This window comes from Pelodiscus sinensis, chromosome 6, assembly GCF_049634645.1.
Source record: "Pelodiscus sinensis isolate JC-2024 chromosome 6, ASM4963464v1, whole genome shotgun sequence".
NCBI lineage: Eukaryota > Metazoa > Chordata > Testudines > Trionychidae > Pelodiscus > Pelodiscus sinensis.
Genome location: NC_134716.1, coordinates 97,064,593 through 97,079,510, shown reverse-complemented (window position 1 = coordinate 97,079,510; position 14,918 = coordinate 97,064,593). Strand labels below are relative to the sequence as shown.

Below are 14,918 nucleotides of genomic sequence, written 5' to 3'. Positions count from 1 at the left end.
AATATTTGAGGGGAGCGTGAACAGGCAGTGTGGACAAATGAAGGAAGAGAAGAAGGGGAACCAGAGACCTTGGACTTAGAAAAAGCTATGAGTTTGCATATACCAGTGGCTTCAGCAATGGGGAACTAAAAACAGAAGCTAGCACAGCTGTACAATTTTAAAAAACAACACCCTTATAGTAAGTTTATGGTTTTGGTTGAGGGAGAGGAGTCAGTTAGTAGGCTCTATAAGCTGCATGGGCAAATTTACATGTAAAATCTTGTCTGTCCGCTCAAAAATAATAAAAAGGTTACATGTCCCCAGGCAGATTTTCTTCCCAGTCTCTCTTTTTAATGAAAGTGCTCCTGAGCAGTTTGCACTTCATATATCATCATTTGACATCCTGGTTGTGGCCCCTTGTGAACTACTTCAGAATGCCTACAGAGATCTTGATTCTTGTGGCTGTTCACAGGCACGTCTACCCAGACAGTGAGGAGATCCGCAATCTCAGTACAGCTACAAGGGCTACTTGAGGCATGTTGGAGAACTTCTGGAGCATTGTCTAAGTTATTCTAATAATTAGAATCCAGGAGTGAAATGGACAAAATCTGGCTGTATGCCTGCTTATAAATGGGTAGAGGAAATCCAATTAACTGACTCCAAAGTAAAGGGAGGGCACACAGGTAAAACAACCAGGTCAATAACAGTGACCCAGAAAGCATCGGGGATACCCACTCAAAGACTGCCAAAGTAGTTTGCAGTAGCACTGGATGCACACAAACTGGACCAACTTGCTTCATAGCAAAAAGTCAATTCAATTTGAAAGAGGACTCCAAAGTTTGTGATGAATGCTGAGTCAGTATGCTGCAATATGTACACAAGTGTTTACAAAGAGGATTAATTCAAAAAGCTGTGATTAAACTTTGTATGTAGACTAAGGATGTAAAGGAATGAGTATTTTCCCAATCATTGTAGTCAATATAATTCGTATTGACTGAACGATTAGATGATAAGGGGAGGCATGCTCTGGGACCTCTGCATTTTAAATGTAGTAGAAGCCACCAGACTCTTACTACATTTAAAATGCAGAAGTGCAGCGGTCCTACTCCTGACTTGTGCCGAATCCAGCAGCTCCTGCTTGCAGTGGCCCAGCCTATCACCAGCAGATGCTCCTTTATAGCAGCTTCCACTACCCCACCTCCCACTGCTTCTGATAGAGGTAGCGGGGTGGGGGAAGGGAGTTGACAAGATGAAGACAGTGCGGGGGGGAGGGGAGGGCAGAAAATCAGCTTTTAAGTCAGCTCCCTCCCAGCATAGGCTCCTGTTGCTCCCCCCCCCCCGCACCCCGCATTGCTGCCTCTCATACAGAGGTACCAAGGGGAAGAAGGGAAGCAAGTAGTCGAGTACTCCACTAGACCACCCGATAAGCTTATGCTTATCAGGTAGTCAAGTAGTTGACTACTCGCTTACATCCCTCATGCAGACAAGCTCTCTGTTCATATTGTCTTTGAAACCGTAACAGCTTGAAATGTAGTTTTTGTTTACACAAGACTTGTACCAAATTTAAATATATACTTATACAATTAATGAAGTACAACTCTAGCAGGTATGGCTTATTCCTGTATTGTAAAGGAATTAAACTGCTACTAATGTAATGCACCCTCTTTACCTAAAAAAAGATGGTTACTTACCTGTAACTGTTGTTCTTCGAGATGTGTCGCTTATGTACATTCAAATGGAGATGTGTGTGCGTGCCGTGTGCATGGTTTCTGGTGCGTTTTTTCCCCAGTGGTACCCGTAGGGCCAGCAGGTCACCCCCTGGAGTGGCGCTGTTATAGCAGAGCATGAATACCCCTGCCGTCACTCCCCCTCCTCAGTTCCTTCTTGCTTTAGACTCCAATGAAGGGGAGGTGGGGAGGAATCGAATGGACATGAGCAACACATCTCGAAGAACAACAGTTACAGGTAAGTAACCGTCTTTTAAAGAGCTTGGTGGAAGGGGAAAGAGGCAGCTCTTGCAGAGAGTCAGCAATCCTGGCTAATTAGGGGCAGCTGGGACAGAGTCGCTACAAAATCAATTAGAGCCCAGGTGAAACTAATTGGGGCTGCCTGGAGGCCTATTAAGTACCCTCCTTGTGGGTGAGGGGAGAGAAAGCTGAGAAGGAGTTTGCAGAGCTGTGAAAGAGTGTGGAGAACTGAGGAGGAGTTTGGAGAAAGACAGGCACCTGAGAAGGAGACCAGGAGAACCAAAAGAGCAGCAAAGGCTACAAGGAGGCAACAGACCCCAAATCAAGGTGAGTCGGCCATGTACTGTGACTCTTAGATTATGGGACAGTGGGCTGAGCAAGGGTCGGGGGCCCAGGAGTGGGACTGACCCTGCCACAATATATTAACTCTCCCTTCCTCCCTCCCCCAGAACTGAACTAAGAACTGCAGAATCCAGAGCGGCAACACCCCTAGCCTATTGGGTAATGGCATACTGCACCACAAACGTGTGAACAGAGGACCACGTTGCCGCTCTACAAATATCAACTATTGGCACCTACACTACAAAGGTTGCAGAGGACGCCTGCGCTCTGATGGAGTGTGCCCTAACGTGCACCAAGATATAACACTCTTGTATACATGAGGAGATCCAAGAGGACAATCTCTGGGCCGATACTGGCAATCCCTTCATCCTCTCCACAAAGGAAATAAATAGCAGAGATGATTTGTGAAAATGCCTCGTTCTATGTAAAAAGCTAATGCCCTTTTTGCATCCAGAGAACGTAGAGCCCGCTCTTTAGGGGAGCGGTGGGGCTTTGGAAAGACCACCGGTAAATATATGTCTTGTGACATGTGGAATGAGGAAACGACCTTGGGGAGGAAGGCTGGATGGGGGCATAGCCTGACTCTATTTGCAGTGAACACCAGGTAAGGAGGTTCTACGGTCAGAGCCCTGAGCTCAGACACCCTGCATGGTGAAGTAATGGCTACTATAAAGGCCACCTTGAGCGACAGGTACTTAGGCGAGCACGTGGCTAGCAGCTCAAATGCGGGAGACATAAGTTTAGTGAGTACCAGATTAAGGTCACTCTGAGGCACAGGTGCTGGTACATGAGGAAACAGCCTGTTGAGACCTTTGAGGAACCTCTTAACCACCTGGTTAGTAAACAGAAATCTGTTGGCTCACCCCATGGTGGAAAGCCACCAAATGGACCCTTATAGATGAGGTAGATGGGCCTGCTTGGCGCAGCTCAAAGAGGTAGTCAAGGACAACCGGTATCAGGGCTGAGCAAGGGTCTACTCGCTTCCTGGCTGCCCACAGGGAAAACCTTTTCCATTTATCTGAATAGGATGACCTGGTAGCTGGTTTTCTGCTCCCCAGCAGAACTGCCTGCACACCCTCAGAGCAAGTGATCTCCAGCTCCATCAGCCATCGATAAGCCAGGCCATCAGGTGGAGGTACCTGATGTTCAGGTGGTAAAGGGGACTTCCTGCCCAGGTCTGCATGATTAAGTCTGGAACAGGCGGGAGAGGCCATGGCTCGTCCCGCACCATTTCCAACAGGATGGGATACCAGAACTGTCTGGGCCAGTCCAGGGCGATCAGGATGACCTGAGACTTGGACTGCCTGATATATGGGCTACCACCTGGTCCCTGGACTGGCGTTGAATGAGGCAGTCATCCAGGTATGGAAAAACTTGTACAGTGAACCCTCGTTTATCGCGGTAGATAGGTTCCAAACCCGACCGCGATAGTTGAAAATCCGCGAAGTAGGGACATGTATATTTAACATGTATACAGTGAGCCCTCGCTACTTCGCGGTTCGACCATCGCGGATTCACGTATATACATAATGTAATGAAAAAAGTCCGCGAAGTCGTGAATCCGCGATGGTCGAACCGCGAAGTAGCGAGGGTTCACTGTACCCCATGTCTTCTGAGAGTGGCTGTAGTGGCGGCCTTACACTTTGTAAAAATTCTCAGGGCAGTGGAAAGCCCAAAGGGGAGTACGGTAAACTGGAAGTGATTCTGCGCCACTACAAACTGGAGGAATCTCCTGTGACTTGGCCGAATGGCCACTTGAAAATAGGCGTCCTTTAAATAGAGGGCCACATACCAGTCCCCTAATTCTAGGACCGGAATGATGGAGGCCAGAGTCACCATCCTGAACTTCGTTTTCCTTATTGATCTGTTGAGGTTTCTGAGATCCAGGATAGGCCGGATCCCACCCTTCAGCTTGGGAATAATAGGAATAAAACCCTCTGCCCTCCAAGTGAGGTGAAACCCTTTCTACCACTCCTTTTTCGATGAGCGAGAGGACTGCCTGAAAGAGGAGGACCTTGTGAGAAGGGTCCCTGAAGAAGGACTAGGGGGGAGAGAGGGAAGGTGGCAAACAGAGGGGATGGAGTAACCCATCCTTACCAAGCACTTGTTGGAAGTAATGAGGGCCCAAGGCTTGGAAAAAATGGGACAACCTGTCCCCTAATGGCGGGGTGATGGCGAGGGCTGATACAGGGTCCTCAGGCGCACCTTCAAAACGTCTGCTTAGCCTGCTGGTTGGAGGGTGGGCCCGCACCCCTATCTGCGTTGCCCCGTACGTGATGATACCTAACTCAAGATGAAAGGGCCCCTGCAGAACTATTGATACCCCACTCGAACTACAAGGGCGACGGCTCCATTGGTCCAGCCGGGAAGGCTGAAACTGCAACCTTCCCGGCTGCCTAGCAGGGAGCAGCCTCCTTTGTATGAATGTATGAGTGTATGAGTACCCAGCGACCTGAGTGTGGCCCTAGTATCCTTCAGGCTATGCAGCCTCAAGTCAGTATGTTTGAAGAACAGCGACTTTCCGTCGAACAGCAGATCTTGAATCGTATCCTGCACGTCCGGCGGGATCCCTGACACCATGCGCCTCGATGCATGACCACACCAGAGGCCATGGTCCAAGCAGCTGAGTCCACTGTGTCCAGTGCAGCCTACAGGGCCATATGTGCTATGGTCCTCCTCTCATGGCCATGGCCGCAAACTCCTGCCTAGAATCCAGGAGCAACTTGTCCCGGAACTTATCCATCGCCTGCCACGTGTTATACGCATATCGACTCAACATCGCTTGCTGGTTAGCGATGCGGAGCTGGACACCACCTATGGCATAGACTTTGCAACCCATCCAGTCAAGGCACTTAGGCTCCCTGGACTTTGGCGTAGGGCCAAGCTGCCCCTGCCTTTCTTTTTGAGCAGCTGCCTGGACCACCAATGAGCCTGGAACTGGGTGCGAGTAGAGGTGCTCATGCCCTGACTGAGGAACAAAGTACTTCTTCTCAACCCCTTTGAGAGTGAGGGTAAGAGATGCTGGGGTCTGCCACACGGTATTTGTGACCTTAGCCACAGTCTTGTTCAAGGGCAAAGCTAGCTTAGCAGGAGCAACAGCATTAAGGATGTCCACCATTGGGTCAGAGTCCTCAGTCACCGGCTCCGCTCGCACCCCCAAGTTAGCTGCCAATCTACGAAGCAGCTCCTGGTGCACTCTAGCATCCATTGATGGGGCAGGGTTCACCAGGGCTTCATCTGGGGACAACGAGGATGGCTCCTGAGTGGGTACAGGACCTTCCGCTACCTACCGAGACTGGGTAGCTTCCGGAAGCTCCACCTGGGCAGGTGGCAGGTCTGCCACAGTGGACGATTCCCCTACCCCCTCCTGTCTCTGTGGGCTGTCAACCCTAGATGACGCGGGTAGTCTTGATGCTGAGGTGGACAGAGTGGTCCTCCGATGTAAGACACTGGACCCTTGGGAAGGCTGCATCGGCCCCTGCCACTGATAAGCCCAAGGCGTCCAGAACAGCCAGGGCGGTTTGGCCTGCGGGGGCCTTGTCTGCTTCCAGGCGGTGCCGAGAATGGAAACGGTGCCAGGAAGAGACTCTCGACGAACACACTGACTCTGGCTCCAACGCCGAAGAATAGTTTGAAGCGGATCAGGGCAGTGCCGTGGAGGACTGCCTGGAGACATGGCTCGGCCTATACTTGTCCATGGACTCTGGCTTCCCTGCGTGGGGCGTCCCATTAACTGCAGTACAGGAGCAGCAGTGCTGGACAACTGCTGCCCCGAGCCATAAGCAAAGACTGAGGACAGTGCCAGCGGCAGTGCCGGCGCCAAGGTAGGCGGTGCCTCCACAGCATGTGGTGCCAGTGCCAGATGTGAGTCCTGGTGATGGGTGCCACCAGCTGGTGCCACATGGGTTGCCTCTGCATGCTGGGGTGCCATCAGTGCTGGTGCCGATACTGCTGCGGGCGCCGGGGTCAGTTCCGGTGTCGATGTCAGCATCAGTGCCGCTGATGTCGCTAGTGCCGACCAGGCTACTGGCTTGGTCATCGCAACCAGTGCCGACATGGCCCCTGGTGCCGAAGGCAAGTACCCTTCAGAGATGTGGGGGCGACTGAGGCAAGACTGTTAGCTCAATGAGCTCATGAGCTGCATCATAAGTCTCCGGGATGGATGGGCGGTGCGCGGGGATCGACCCCAGGCTCTGAGCACGTGGCAGGTCATCACCCCGCCTTTGCGCCCCTGCTTGACTGCTCCTTGGGGAGTCCAGGTGCGGGGAACATGGACAGTGCCAGCCACCGTGGGTCTTACGGCTCGGTGATCGTCCTCTCCCTTCCTTTCTCCTCTTCGGTGCCGGAGACTGCGACCGGTGCCTCAGTGCCATCATCTTTGGTGCTGCAGTACGGGGAAGTCCTGGTTAAGCCTCCTGCACTGAAGCCAGCGCACTGCAACATCCTGGGAAGGTGCAGGTTGGAGAGCCGACTTCATAAGCAACAGTTTTAAGCGGGACTCTCTCTCTCACTTAGTACGTGGCTTAAGACTCCTGCAGATCTTGCAGGAGTCCGTAAGATGAGATTTCCCCCAGACACTTTAGGCAAGAGTCATGGGGGTCTCCTTGAGGCATTGGTTTAGCACAGGACACACAAGGTTTGAAGCCATGTGGCCCTGGCATCCCCTCTCCCCCAGAGGGGAGGGATAACCAACTGCAAGCACTACTAACTACTTAAACTACTACTATTTAAACAATGAAAGAAAGAACTGCCAATGGGCAACAATTAGCACTCACTAGGATCTGTTGTGATAACAGCAAAGCTCCAAGGACCATCATGGGCGGTAAGAAGGAACTGAGGGGGAGTGCCGGCAGGGGTATTTATGCTCCGCTATAGCAGTGCCACTCGAGGGGGCAACCTGCTAGCCCAACGGGTACTGCTGGGGAAAAAACTCTCTGGAAACTGTGCACGTAGTGCACGCACACCTCATTCAAATGCACATGAGCAGGGCTCGACAAATAATGTAATCTACTCGCCCTTGGTGAGTAGATTACGACCTGGAAGAGCCGGCACAGAGCAATCCGCGCATGTGCGGAACAATCCGTGCATGTGCAGAACGGCGTGCAACCACCGCTTTTATGTGAAAAGTAAAATTCTAGAAAGAGAACAATGTGGACAATGCTGGAATGCCACAGCCTAATTTGAGTGCTGAATAGGAAACAGCTGCTCCCCGAGTTACGAACAAGTTACGGACCAAAGTGTTCGTAACTCGGATCTGCATTTATGACCACTTTGGTCATAAGTGCGGATGGCCGTAAGTGGAGGTGGTTGTAACTCGGGGAGCTGCTGTATTCTACCCTCAATAACTAGAAATAACAAAGATTTTGCTACCAAAGTAGTAAAGAACTTTCAAGTTTATTTAATGTTGGATTTTTAAAAAGACTCTGCCTTGACTAATTCTGCTTATATTTAAATCATGGATAACATTCCCATTAACTTCAACAGGAGCAGAATTATGTCAAATACAGAGTGATATTCAAAAATCACAACCTGAGGTAAAAGGCTTCACTTTTCAAGTTGGGTTAGTCAAGGCACTTAGATTCCTATCTGGTCCCACAGACTGTGCTAAATAGCCCCAAAAGTTAGGGGAGTGATTTCAGACCTCTTCAATACTTTTCAAATGTCATTTATGAACTAAATGTTATGAATGTATGAATATATATATATATTTGCCAAAGACAAACTGCTTTATATTTTAAACAAATAGACTAGTAGCACTTAAAGACTAACAAAACATGTAGACAGTATCATGAGCTTTTGTGGGTGCAAGCTGTCATCTGAACAAGTAGGTTGTGCCCACAAAAGCTCATGATACCGTCTACATGTTTTGTTAGTCTTTAAGGTGCTACTAGTCTATTTGTTGTTTTTCCTGTTAGACTAACTCTGCCTCTCTGAAGCTTTTATATTTTAAGCAATTCATGAACAGAGGTAAAAAAGATTATTGCCCTCAACTTGCTAACAGTTTAAACTGTTAAAATTGCACTTCTCTGGTATGGACAATGTTAGCCACAAACTTGGTTTTGCAATTCTGTGCTAAGTAACTGATACATTGTGGCAACTGTCTGTGGGATGAGGCAAACACTACACCTAGCTGGAAATGTATCAATTAAAATTAAAGGAATTAAGAGGTTTGGCTTGAAAGGTTAAGCTACTTGGTGACATAGCAGGGAAGAAGCAGAGTGATTTTCTCTTTTCCCACACCTACCAAGAGCTTATTTCCTTCTGAAATACACCGTCAAGGTAGCAGATATTCAGCTGTCAGCATTTACTATATGCTTTGTATAGTTTATGCTAGATTGCCTCCCCCAACACATTAATACACAGCAGATTCTTCTGCCCCTCCAGAGGAGGATATTTTCAGAGTCTGGTTATGATTAACACTGAGTAATGCCACATGTTAAAGCCTGTGTGCTGCTTGTGACTCAAAATGCAGCTGGAATGAATATGCACACAGTAAGATTAAACCAGGTCTGAGAGTTATGCAGGCTAACAAAAGTAGGGTGATTTTTCTTCTACCAGCTTCACTCTGAATTGCCACCTGGGAAAGGTTAGAAAATTATTTTGCTTACATACCTGCCTCCTAATCTTATACTGAGTCTCCATTACAATTGACCACATGGAAGAGGAGCAATGCAGCCGGTACTCTGATGGAAATGTAGCAATGCCACTTCCCTATTAATCAGCTTCTAGTTAAGTATGCAAAAACTGACTTAGCTAACATTAAAATAATCAATTTTGGCCACATACCTATTGATTACCATGTTTCACTAAAGGCCTGTCTGGTAGGATAGGAGGAGACCAAAGAAAATCTAATTTCAGTCAGACTCCTTGTTACATACCACCACAATGTTCTTCCCTGTAAATTTGTCGTCGGTACTCTCTCTCTCTCTCACACACACACACACACACACACACACACACACACACACACACACACACACACACACACACACACACACACACACACACACCCCCCCCCCCCCAGAACAAAGATGGAAATCTACAGTGCCTCAGCAACAGTTTGTTCATCTGTGATGCGGGAGCAATTTGTTACTTCTCAGCTGGCATATATAAATCCACAGCCATGCTAAGATGTGTAATACTGCTCCATGACAAGCAACGTGCCCACTCTTCAGGTGTTACAAGGGGCAGAAATAATGGGTTTGTTTAAACAGTTTCAATATAAAAGGTGTATAATGAGAGTTTACATTAAGCTATCTTGAAAGTTATAAAGCAAGGCACACATCAGGAAGAGGTATGGTTTCACAGTCATCTTAACTCCATCCTAATGAATGTAAATTATGAATTACTGTTTTCTTACATGGACATGTTTCCCAAATTAATCATATTAGGGATGTTAATTTCAATTAATCAGCTAATTGAGTAGTCAATGAAATTTCCATCAACTATTCAATTAGTCGATAAGTGGGAGGTGTTCACTATCCCACCGTGCCTCTGCCTTTGAAATGTACAAGAGCTGCGGGGTCCCGACTGCTGCGCCTCTCCCTTTGAAATATATTCCCCACTGCACCTCTTCCTTTGAAATGTACAAGAAAGGTGGGTGGCTCTTGTACATTTCAAGGGGAGAGGCATAGCAATCAGGACCCCACATGAGTGGGGACTGCTTCTGTCCCAGATTGTGGGGGTTCCCCACTGTGCCTCCCCTGTCCGTCCCCCCTCCCCCCCCCCCCCCGAGGCAGTGCTGGGAGAAACCAACTTTTCAGCTGGTTCCTGCTCCCTCCTTTGGTGTGTCTGATACAAAGGCGGGGGGGGAGAGAAACTAGTTGAGTAGCAACTCAACTACCTGATAAGTCTAGGTTTACATCCCTACATCATATAGCTTCTATATAGCCCTTGATGAATGTGTGAGATATGTGAGCTCATGTTTCTTGCCCCTGTGCTAGACTATTATGTAAAAAAGAACTATTAGAATATTAATAGAGGGTGGTACCTTTCCTGAGTTGTGTTGGAACATCCCCAAAAGATATTTCTGTAGTGTCACTATTAATATAATTCTATTCACTCCTAAAACGAAATAGAAACTTTTAAATAAGTACGTTTGGAAGAGTTTAAGTTACAGTGAACCCTCGTTTATCGCGGTAGATAGGTTCCAAACCAGACCGCGATAGCTGAAAATCCGCGAAGTAGGATCCTCAAAGCCTCGGGGGAAGCCGGCGGGGGGGCATCCCAGGCGCGCCTGGGCTGCTCCCCCGCCGGAGCCCCTCCGCGGCTTTCAAAGCCTCGGGGGAAGCCGGCGGGGGGGCATCCCAGGCGCGCCTGGGCTGCTCCCCCGCCGGAGCCCCTCCGCGGCTTTCAAAGCCTCGGGGGAAGCCGGCGGGGGGGCATCCCAGGCGCGCCTGGGCTGCTCCCCCGCCGGAGCCCCTCCACGGCTTTCAAAGCCTCGGGGGAAGCCGGCGGGGGAGCAGCCCAGGCGCGCCTGGGATGCCCCCCCGCCGGCTTCCCCCGAGGCTTTGAAAGCCGCGGAGCGGCTCCGGCGGGGGAGCAGCCCAGGCGCGCCTGGGATGCCCCCCCGCCGGCTTCCCCCGAGGCTTTTTAAAGTTTTGGTAAGGATCAATTTTATGTTCACAGTACAGTGAACCCTCGCTACTTCGCGGTTCGACCATCGCGGATTCACGTATATACATAATGTAATGAAAAAAGTCCGCGAAGTCGTGAATCCGCGATGGTCGAACCGCGAAGTAGCGAGGGTTCACTGTACCTGTATTCTACTATCTTGATAAACTACTAGCATAGTCATGATATTTAAATATTTCATACTAAGTAATTAGTTCATTGTGTGCTATTACTAAACAATTATATTAAAATAATTGTAAAGGTACACATTAATTCAAATCTGTTTTGATACAAAGGGATATAGAGGTATACCCTTCCAGCTCTTACACAGGCATTAAAATGGTCACTTGTGGCAAATGCCATTATAGTGTGTTCCGTGCGTCTTCTTCACATGATGCGTCAAGGTGCCTTGGGAGACCCTCTGCTCCGCTTGAGCAGGGTTTCCCTTCTCCTAGCACTCTGATCCTCAGGTCAACAACTGTACTCCTCCAAACAAAGAGTCAGCTTTCCTTCCCTTCTCTTGTCTATGGCAGGGCCTTACCTGACTCCTAGTGCTTATTAAATCTGTAGTAACGAGGGATGTGAAAGGTTAACTAGTTCAACCTCAGCCCGCTCCCTCACCAAAAGCTGGAAGTAAAGATGGGCTTTCCAGAGGCCCCATAACGTCAATAAACCTAACATCTGATGGACCACATTTGGCAGGGCATGTTCCAAAGTCCATCCAGTGCATTATTCACTAACTTCAGTTTCTGAGCAATCTCAAGGTGTGCTCCAGAGGAAAGTTACATTTAGCAAGCTATTCTCAAGATGACAAAAGGTGTGGTTAATAACAATCAGGCTCACATGAAAGAGAGAAAGGCTGAATTCCTCACCAAGCAGAGATTGAGAAAATGCTCTTGGCCAGAGCTACATCTCAGGCATCTAGCAGCAGTCCAGGATCTACTACCTCATCCAAATGTAACTGATGTGCACAGATATAAATTCTGCCAATTTTTCAAGCACAAACAGAATACCTTAGCAACCACTACAGCTGGAGACTTCCATTTTAAAAAGTCTGCTTAGATAGATAACAAAGCAGCAGCATGGAAGAGGTTCTGGGATGCCCTATCACATAAAACTGCTTTTACAGGTTGAACCTCTCTAGTCTGGCACCTTCGAGACCTCACCAGTGCTGAATCAGAGAATCTGCTAACCCACAGGAGCTCAAAATTGTACCAAGTGGGCCTCTTCTTTCACCAAGGCAAATAAACAGAACAAGCTTGTAATGCTGCTCAATAATGTACAACTATACTGATACATCTATCGAAAGTTTATCAGCTCTCTTCATAACAAAGCGTTAGTACTACACAATTTTAGTATATTGGCATAAGCAGATAAGCATAAGAAAATCATTCTTACGCTTAGCAGCATTATCAGCACAGCCACTGCTTGCTGGTCTCTATAGAATTTCATAGAACACTAGAAGTGGAAGGGACCGCAAGAGGTCACCGAGTCCAGTCCCCTGCCCTCACAGCAGGACCCACCCAGTAACATCTTGACCATTCCTGATAGATGTCTATCTAACCTGCTCTTAAATATCTCTAGAGATGGAGATTCCACAACCTCCATAGGCAATTTATTCCAATGTTTAGCCACCCTGACAGGAAGTTTTTCCTAATGTCCAACCTAACCCTCCTTTGCTGCAGTTTAAGACCATTGCTTCTCGTTCTATCCTCAGAGGCCAAGGAGAACAATTTGTCTCCCTCCTCCTTGTGACACCCTTTTAGATACCTAAAGACCGCTATCATGGCCCCTCTCAGTCTTCTTCTTTCCAAACTAAACAAGCCCAATTTTTTCAGTCTTCCTTCATAGGTCATGTCCTCTAGACTTTTTATCATTCTTGTTGCTCTTCTCTAGACCTTCTCCAATTTTTCTATATCTTTTTTGAAATGTGGTGCCCAAAATTGGACACAATACTACAATTGAGGCGTAATCAGTGCAGAGTAGACCATAAGCAGTCCTCCTTGGAATAACAGCCCGTGGTCGAGGAAACCAAAGCCTTTCTGGTGACACCATCTTCACAGCCAGGCATTCACCTCCAGGATGCACCTGTCTCTGCTTGGGCCCCTACCTCTGGCAGAAAGGACTGAGGAGAATACCACCTGTGCTCCCAACTCCTTCACCCATACTCCCAGAGCCTTGTAATCACTCTTGATCTGCTCAGTGTCACACCTTGCAGCATCATTAGTCCTCCCTTGGATGAGTAGCATAGGGTAGTAGTCAGAGGGCTGGATAATACTCGACAATGCCTCTAACGTCTTGAATATGGGCCCCCGGCAGGCAGCATACCTCCCAAGATGACATGTCAAGGCAACAGATAGGCACCTCTGTCCCCCTCAGAAGAGAGTCTCTGACCACCACTACCCTATGTTTCCTTCTCGCAGTGGTGGCAGCACACCTCCCACCCTTGGGGGTACAAGGCTTCTTCTCCTCTGCTGTAGGGGGTGATTTCTTATTTTCTGTATCAAGAACAGAGTAATGGTTCTCCAATACAACAGTGAGAGGGTTGAGAGAAGGGATGGAGCACTGACTGCTGCCAGAAGTGTCCAGCTGCCAAGTGTTCCCCCAAGTCATCTCCTCCTCCACCAGTGGTGTGTCAGTGGCCTTTTGTAGTGGGACACCTACCTCAGCCTCAGCTGTCTCCACATGAATACTGTCCAGGAACTGCTCATGGATTCGGCTGCTCATGGATTCGGCTGCTCATGGATTCGGCTGCCTAGCCCAGAGGCGTAGTGAATGAAGGACTGGAGGCAGTTGCCTCCGAGCACCACGCTAGGGGAGGACACCAGGCCGGGGTGGGAGCGAAGCGCACACTTCTCTGGCCCACGTGACACTTTTGAACAGAGACCTAGGAGCTGGCTATGTGCTCCCGGCTCTCTACACACTACTAGTGGAGGCAGCAGGGCTGGATGGCAGGAGCAGCCACTTTAAAGGTTTCCTTACCCGGTCATCATGTTCCTCCGATGCCTGGCTCTGCAGGGGGAGGGGGAGAGGGGATTTGATGGAGTGCACTCTTGGTGCTGGGGGCCTGGCTCAGGGGGAGTAGTGAGTGCATTGGGATGGGGAGTGTTGGGGTGCCTGACTGGGGAAGGGATGAGTGCGTTGGGATGGGGGGTTCTGGGGGAAGGCTGGCTCTGGGGGAGGGCTGAGTGCAGTGGAATGGGGGCTGTTGGGGTGAGTACATTGGGACAGAGGGTCTTGGGGGGGGCTAGCTCTGGGGCAGAGGTGAGGTGAGTGCATTGGGATGGGGTGTGCCTTTTTGGGTCAAGACACCTGCAATTATTATAGTTATAGGTTTAAATAGCTGGAATTAAATTTATTTTTTAAAGTCCTATGAGTGAAAATGACCAAAATGGACTGTGAATTTGGTAGGGCCCTATTCACAGTACAGACCAAACAGACAAAACAGCTTAAATATTGAGTGAGAAGAGGATCTAGTGCTTCCACAGTTTAGTAATTAATTGCTTCATTCCACTACAGAAATGGTAATTTTAACCCAAATGACTCAACAATTCCAAAAAGAAAGAAGTGATCCTATACTATCAAGACAGTTAGACTCAGTCCTGCTGTGAAGCAGACAAAAAAAGAACTTAACCTGTGTTGTTGTAAGCCAGGGGTTGGCAACCTATGGCTCATGATATGGCTCTTCTGAAGCTCAAGGCCAGCTACCTCCCTTTGGTCCCCCTGGTGGCAGGCAGCCCTCACTGGCACTACAGCAGACCTGGTCAAAACACCCACTGATGGCTGGACTGGGCCCATACAGGCAGCAGGAAGCCCCCATGCAGACTCCCCCTGCTTGCCTCGCTACTGCATGCCATGCAGAAAAGCAGCGGTGGGCTGTTTGTTTTTCACACACTGAGATCCGGCAGGAGAGGCGGGCGGGGAGCAGTGCCTCATGGGTGCTCCCATCCCTAGCACAATCCCATTGGCCATTTCTGGCCAATGGAAGCTGCCCGTTTCAAGAACAGGCAGCACGTG

General features: G+C 48.9%; 1 protein-coding gene and 1 long non-coding RNA gene across 4 annotated transcripts in view; one reads left to right on the top strand and one right to left on the bottom strand.

The window, feature by feature from the left end:
• PLPP1 (phospholipid phosphatase 1) overlaps nt 1-14,918 on the bottom strand; it is a 168,507-nt gene that overhangs the window by 38,859 nt on the left and 114,730 nt on the right. The window lies entirely within an intron of this gene.
• LOC142829950 (uncharacterized) lies at nt 1,985-2,699 on the top strand. The gene is made up of 2 exons (XR_012904908.1): nt 1,985-2,273; nt 2,396-2,699. It is a non-coding gene; the product is annotated as an uncharacterized LOC142829950 (long non-coding RNA).